Source organism: Gekko japonicus, unplaced genomic scaffold, assembly GCF_001447785.1.
Source record: "Gekko japonicus isolate JY-2015 unplaced genomic scaffold, Gekko_japonicus_V1.1 scaffold25, whole genome shotgun sequence".
Taxonomy (NCBI): domain Eukaryota; kingdom Metazoa; phylum Chordata; class Lepidosauria; order Squamata; family Gekkonidae; genus Gekko; species Gekko japonicus.
Genome location: NW_015171502.1, coordinates 2734350 through 2740525, shown reverse-complemented (window position 1 = coordinate 2740525; position 6176 = coordinate 2734350). Strand labels below are relative to the sequence as shown.

Sequence of the window (6176 nt, the reverse complement as noted above, 5' to 3'; positions counted from 1 at the left end):
CCCTCAAAAGGCGTCCGCCATTAACTCGATCGATGCCCCCCCCCCCCGAATCCATGCAATGGTCACCTCCAGGCTGGACTACTGTAACTTGGTTTATGCTGGCCTGCCCTTGAGACTGACCTGGAGGCGCCAACTGGTCCAGAATGCAGCGGCGCGAGTCCCAGCAGGAACACCACAGATAGCACACATACAACCTGCGCTGCACCAGCAGCCCCGTAGCTAGCTACTTTTTTTCTCAGGGGGCCAATGTTTTTCTGAGGGGGCCTGCCATCAGGAGAAATAAAGCTGGTTAATAAGATTTTAGAAGGGAGAAAGCTTTGTGTTCCCGAAGTGAAAAAGCCGGCGGGTGGGGGAACGGGATGGCGAGAACAGCTGAAGGTGACAGTCCGTTCATGCCTTAATGGGATCAGGGCTGCCCGCCTCGGGCTGCTTGCTTCTGCAGGCGAAAGGCTCGACGGCACCAAAGGACTGAATGGGGCGGGCGGGCGGATTTCAAATGTCCCCTCCCTTTCCCCCCTCCCCCTCCTCCTCCTTCCATGGCACAATCCTCTCTGCTCCTTTGCAGAAAACCAGCACTACGCCTGCGGGGTTTTTTCTTCTTCAAATATCTATAACTCTCACTCCCCCCCCCCGGATTTTTGCTGATTACAAGGGGGCGGGGAGGAAAGCCTGAAGCCATGATGGACGGCGGGGTTGGGGAGAGAGAAGCACAGCGGGAGTCACCTGAACCTGCTGACACCTTCAGAGCGCCGAGCAGCCTGCAGGGAGGTTGTGAAGCCAACAGGGGGCTGGCAGCGATTGCGGGGTGGGCGGCTGGAGTGCGGGGGAGGGACAGGATATCCTTTCAGATTGCGGGAGGGGGAGGCGGCCCTGGGCAGGAGCACAGAGACTGCGGGTGAGTGGCCAGCTACATTGGCCACTGCCTACGGTACTCGGCCTGGGCTCCTGGATACTGGTGGGGAGCAAGTCCCCTGGAAGTCGGTGGGGCTGAGCTCTCAGTTAAGTAGGCATTGGGCTGTTCAGGCCAGAGGAGCTGATGCTTCGCAGCTGGCCGGGGAGGCTCCCTGGAAGCTTGCCACAGTCTCCGCTGGGAAGTCAGCGCCCCCCCTCCGACCCTCCGCCGACTTTCTCCCTCACCCCACACTAATTAACCCTTTCTGTGCAGCGATCAATCGGGGTGAGGGGGCCGGGGGTAGGGAGGGGGAGTCGAGGACCGGGGGAGGGGCCCATAAAAACCACAGGGGGTTGGGCCCCGTGGGCCCCGCGGTAGCTGTGGGCCTGTGCGCCAGCTACACTGGTTACCAGTGGAGTATCAAGTCAGGTTTAAGGTGTTAGTGTTGACTTTCAAGGCCTTGAACAGTCAGGGACCCATGTACCTTAAGGACCATCTCCTCCAGTATGTCTCCAGAAGAATGCTGAGATCAGCGGATAACAACTTGCTGGTAATCCCCAGCCCTAGGGAGGTCCGGCTGCCCTCAACCAGGGCTAGGGTCGGCGCCGCCCCATCTCGGAAGTGCCAGGCCCCTCCCTCCCCAGTCCCGCGGGCCTTTCCCACACAGCTGAGCCAGCCTGCCGGTGGTGGACGGGGAAGGGATCTCGCCTAGCCTGCCTCGCGCTCGTCGCGTTGGTCTCTTTCAGGCAGGCCGGCCGGCCGCCTCTCCCTCCCTCCGCGAGGCCATGGGGGGGAGCAGAGGATCGGGGGAGGGGCCCCGCAAAACCCGTGGGAGGCCCAGGCCCCCAGGGCCCAACGCAGGCTACGGGCCTGGGTCTTCTCCGTCCTGGCCTCGACCTGGTTGAACTCTCTGCCGAATAACATCAGGGTTCTGCGGGATCTTATGCAATTCCGCAGGGCCTGTGAGGCGGAGATGTTCTGCCAGGCTTTTAGTTCAGGGCAACAATGGGAAGTTGAGACTGGCCCCCTCTCCCTTTTTCTTCTTTGGCCCCCACATACCCTGCCCTACCCTACCGTGTGGGATAGCAGTGTAGCCAGCCTCCTTAATTGCCGTCTTGATTGGTTTTAACTTTCTTTTTTATTGTCAGTTATTTTGATTATATATTACCTGTATTTTTCATCTCCATAGTGCTGTAAATCGCCCAGAGCCTCGTTTCACCAAAGCTTTATCCAAGATGGAACTTTAACAACTTAACAAGATCCAAAATTACTACATAATAAAACATTTCATGTCACTGTGTTCTTTCCAAGCTGCCAAAGAAAAGAACTCTGCTTTATTTTGGAGGATGGTTTCCAGTCAAAGGGGGAATAGTACTCTAACAAGGGAAACCCATATCTCATCTGAAACTTGGATTCTATGCTTTCAGAATATGTATTATGATAATTCTGCCCCTTTTTCTAGGTCTACAGCTTTCAGTGACCTGCCAAGCTGGCCCTCGGTTTCTCCAAAAGAGATCTCATCATTGATAGGCCAGCTTAAAAGAGGCAAGGCCCCTGGTCTGGATGGTATCTCTCCTGAATTTTTGAGGGAAAACATAAATTGGTGGGCCCCCTTTCTAGTGCATCTATTTACTTATATTGATACAACAGGGAAGGTTCCAAAAGAATGGGGGGTGGCTGCGGTCGTTCCTTTCTACAAAAAAGGTAACCGAAAAGATCCTGCTAACTATAGGCCTATCAGTCTATTAAGTGTTATTAGTAAACTATATGCTAAACATCTTTTAGAAAAATTTACACTCTGGATGGAGCAGGATGATATAATGATTCAGGAACAAGCAGGGTTTAGGCAGGGCAGATCGACAATGGACCACTGTCTTCTACTTCGGCATCTTATAGAAAAATATGTTCGTAAGGGCCCTCCGTCTTTTTATGCGGCTTTTATTGATCTTAAAGCGGCCTTCGACTCTATTTCTCGACCTGTACTATGGAGCAAACTTGAAGCTTCCACAATAGATAGGAGACTTCTAGCCCTCATCTGTGCTTTACACGAACAAACCTCACTGAGGGTTAGATGTACTGGGTTGGGCCACCTGACAGATAAAATTTCCACCCTCAAGGGAGTTACGCAGGGGTGTATGTTGGCTCCAGCTCTTTTTAACTTCTATGTTAATGATGTTGTCAGATATCTTAATGATACAGATCTTCATCCACCCAAATTGGCCCAGCGACCTATTCCCATACTTTTATATGCTGACAACGCTGTCATTCTTTCCAGAACCTCAATTGGCCTGAGAAGGGCACTAAAGAGGTTTGCTAGTTATTGCAGTGCACAGAAATTGATTATTAACTATCAGAAGACGAAGGTGATGGCCTTTGGCAGGAGACCTAAGTTAAGAAAGTGGAGTGTAAATGACCAGAATCTTGAACAGGTACTACCTTTCGCTACCTTGGCATGATTATCCAAGCCTCGGGCTCTAAGTTCGCTCACAGTCAGGCAGCAGCATGCACGGGTGATAAATCCGCCCAAGGTATACTCAAGTTTTTTCGTTCTACAGGGGGCTATTTCGTGCCAGCAGCGCTGAAACTTTTTAAGGCTAAAACATTAGCCCAGATGCTCTATGGGACGCTACTTGGAGCGCCATCCTCTTGTTATGCCCCATTAGAGTTGGTTCAATCGAAATTTTTGAGAGCAGTGCTCCAAGTTCCAAGGTGTGTTACCAACGCAATGGTACGGTTAGAGACTGGTATGTTGAAAGGTGAAGCCAAGATCACCTTGCACTCTATCTTTTTCTGGTTAAAGATAAACCTAAATCCATGTGGCCTTGTGCCTTTAATCCTGTCTGATGATTTTCAATCCGAATGGCTAACCTCTACTATTCAGAAAATTACGTTGTTAGGATTTCCTCCCCAGGAGCTTTTGGAAAGGGGTGGTGATCAAGCTAAGCTAGCGGTTAGGCAGAGGATTGAAGACATCGAACGCCAACTGGACTTACAGGCGACCCCTGCTTTTATAGCGCCATATAGTAGCAAAGATATTGTTGCTCAAGCTCCATATTTAACTGTTTTGGAGTCAAATAAACTTAGGAGGGCGTATACTCTGGCCAGATGCTCTGCCTTACCTTCTGCAGTTCTTGAGGGCAAATTCAAGAAAACTCCCCGAAATGAGAGGCTATGTATGTGTGCGTCTGGGGAGATCGAATCTCAGGAACATGTGTTCCTGAGGTGTCCATTATATAACGAAGCTCGCACAAAACGTATTGACCCTCTCTTGGTTGGCTCCTCAGATCATGATAAGATAGAGAAACTGCTTTCTACTTCTGATCATGTAGCGCAACATCAGATAGCTAAATTCTGCTTTTTGGTTGTAAAAGCTCATCAGCGTCCAGGCAGCCATTTGGGTTAGGTCTGGTTGATTTTAATCTTATTGATCTTTTCACTCTCGTTATTTTATCTTTTTAAGACTAAATTTTGTCTAACATTACACCGTACTTTTGGTTTTAGTGATAAAAATGCTTGTAAAATTTTACTTTTATTTAACCTTGTCTTATCTTAATAGAGTTACCATCTGGATACTTTTGACACTGTAATTTATTTATATGATAAATATTTGTAGGTATGGTTTTATATTGCTGGCTATGCGCTGTAATAATAATAAATTCAAAAATTAACTGTGTTCTTCCAAATGGTTATATGCCTGATTAAGTGTCGGTTCTCCCCGTCAGCTGGAACTAAATTTTTTGAGCTCCTATATGAACAGAACGTCTTCAAATACAGAGGGTTCTACTCATAAGAACATAAGAGAAGCCAATGTTGGATCAGGGCCAATGGCCCATCCAGTCCAACACTCTGTCACACAGTGGCCAAAAATAAGAGGTGCCATCAGGAGGTCCAGCAGTGGGGCCAGGACACTAGAAGCCCCCCCACTGTTGCCCCCCCCCAAGCTTTCGACAAAGGAGACCTCCTGGGAGGGAGCCCATCCTGGTTCACGGAGGGTTTTCAACCTCCAGGTCAGGTCTGGGGTTTTCCCGGAATTTCAACAAGATCCCTAGAATTCAGAGATCAGTCCCCCTGGAAAAAATGGCAGCATAGGAGAGGGGGGGGGACTGTATGGCATCACATCCCTGCTGAGCTGCCTCCCCTCCCCAAAGTCCACCTTTGAATCTCGAGGAATTTCCCAAACCAGAGTTGGCAGCCCAAGTCTCTCCTGGTATTAGTTTTTAAGCCCTCAAGCTGTTGCCATAACTTATGAAATGCTGATGGGATGTACAGCGCTCAGCACAAGGTGAGAAAATATATTTGTCCTCTGACTTCCCCTAAGCACTTCTTGAGACCACATCTGAGCTTCTTTAATATAGGCCACATTAAAACTGATGCTTCTGACTGCATTGTGAACATTATGTACCCATAAATATGCTAGTAATCTGTTCAAAGTACAGCAGATAAGATCCATTCTCTTGGCAATAAGAACATAAGAGAAGCCAGTCCAACATTCTGTCATACAGTGGCAAAAAATACTAGGGGCCATCAGGAGGTCCATCAGTGGGGTCAGGACACTAGAAGCCCCCCCCCCCTCCCAAGCACCAAGAATACAGAGCATCACTTGGCCCAGACCAAGAGTTCCTATCTGTACCTTGTATCTAATAGCCACTGATGGACCTCTGCTCCATATGTTTATCCAATTCCCTCTTGAAGCCGTCCATGCTTGTAGCCGCCACCACTTCCTGTGGCAGTGAATTCCATGTGTTAATCACCCTTTGGGTGAAGAAGGACTTCCTTTTATCCGTTCTAACCTGTTATTGTTGTTGTTCAGTCGCACAGTCGAGTCCGACTCTTCGCAACCCCATGGACCAGCTCCCGCCAGGCCCTCCTGTCTTCCGCTGTTCTCTGAAGTTGGCTCAATTTCATGTTCGTTGCGTCGCTGACACTGTCCAACCATCTCATCCTTTGCCGTCCCCATCTTCTTTGACCTTCGATCTTTCCCAGCATCAGGGTCTTCTCCAGTGAGTGCTCCCTTCTCATTTGGTGGCCAAAGTATTTGAGCTTCAGTTTCATTATCTGGCCTTCCAGGGAACAGTCAGGGTTGATTTCTTTTAGGATTGACTGATTTGATCTTCTGGCAGTCCAAGGGACTCTCAAGAGTCTTCTCCAGCACAGATCCTCAGAGACATTTTATCAACTGCACTTGCACCATTGGTTGGCACTGAAGCGGACAAAATAAAAGAAGAGATGGATTTGGCCTATCGGGCCTATTCCAACTTTACAAGGAAAAATAAATTGCCAGCAG

General features: G+C 49.2%; 1 protein-coding gene across 2 annotated transcripts in view; it reads left to right on the top strand.

The window, feature by feature from the left end:
- Positions 1-6176, top strand: part of LOC107117089 (glucosylceramidase-like) — a 74832-nt gene that overhangs the window by 9062 nt on the left and 59594 nt on the right. Inside the window, exon 1 of one of the 2 annotated variants that reach the window (XM_015419126.1) lies at positions 3270-3321. The exons of the other annotated variant lie outside the window; for it this stretch is intronic. The gene's annotated coding sequence lies outside the window, so the exon portion shown is untranslated. Of the gene's footprint in view, positions 1-3269; positions 3322-6176 lie in introns of those variants that run through there. 2 annotated transcript variants of the gene reach the window in all.